This window comes from Nycticebus coucang, chromosome 3, assembly GCF_027406575.1.
Source record: "Nycticebus coucang isolate mNycCou1 chromosome 3, mNycCou1.pri, whole genome shotgun sequence".
NCBI lineage: Eukaryota > Metazoa > Chordata > Mammalia > Primates > Lorisidae > Nycticebus > Nycticebus coucang.
In genome coordinates, this window is record NC_069782.1 from 128,670,140 (window position 1) to 128,670,831 (window position 692).

Here is a 692-nt window from a genome sequence, read left to right on the forward strand (position 1 = left end):
AGGTGTAGAAACCTTGTATAGAATGCCACCATCTTTGCAAGAGGTAAAAAGGAAGAAAGAAGGAATACGTACTTATTTACTTGCATGTGCATAAAATGTTTTTTGAGAGATACATTTTAAAAATTGATAATATCAGTTGCCTCTGGAGAAGGAAAATAAGGGGCTAACATATGGGAAACTTTAGGGTACTCGTAACTTTTGAAGTTTGAAAAATACAAATTTGATACCTATTCAAACAAATAAATAGAAATGCAATAAAATGCAAAATGTAATAGTAGTGTTATAGCTCTTTTAGAATTTATCTAGCAGATTTTCCGATTTTTACTAGAAAATTCCCCATGAGAAAAAAATACAAAATATAATGAAAGAAAAAAGGAGGATGTGAAGTCAAATGAGTAGAATTACAGGAGAAAGAATAATCAGAATGGGCTAGGCACCTGTGGCTCAAGTGGCTAAGGTGCCAGCCACAGACACCTGAGTTGGCAGGTTCGAAACCAGCCCAGGCACGCCAAACAACAATGACGGCTGCAACTAAAAAATAGCCAGGCATTGTGGCGGGTGCCTATAGTCCTAGCTACTTGGGAGGCTGAGGCAGGAGAGTCTCTTGAGCCCAGGAGTTGGGGGTTGCTGTGAGCTGTGATGCCATAGCACTCTACCCAGGGTGACAGCTTGAGACTCTGTATCAAAAAAAA

At 39.2% G+C, this 692-nt stretch overlaps 1 non-coding gene across 1 annotated transcript; it reads left to right on the forward strand.

Moving 5' to 3' along the window:
- Nucleotides 1–275: 275 nt before the first annotated feature.
- LOC128582824 (U7 small nuclear RNA) lies at nucleotides 276–337 on the forward strand. Its single transcript, XR_008379254.1, has one exon. It is a non-coding gene; the product is annotated as a U7 small nuclear RNA (small nuclear RNA).
- Nucleotides 338–692: the final 355 nt, after the last annotated feature.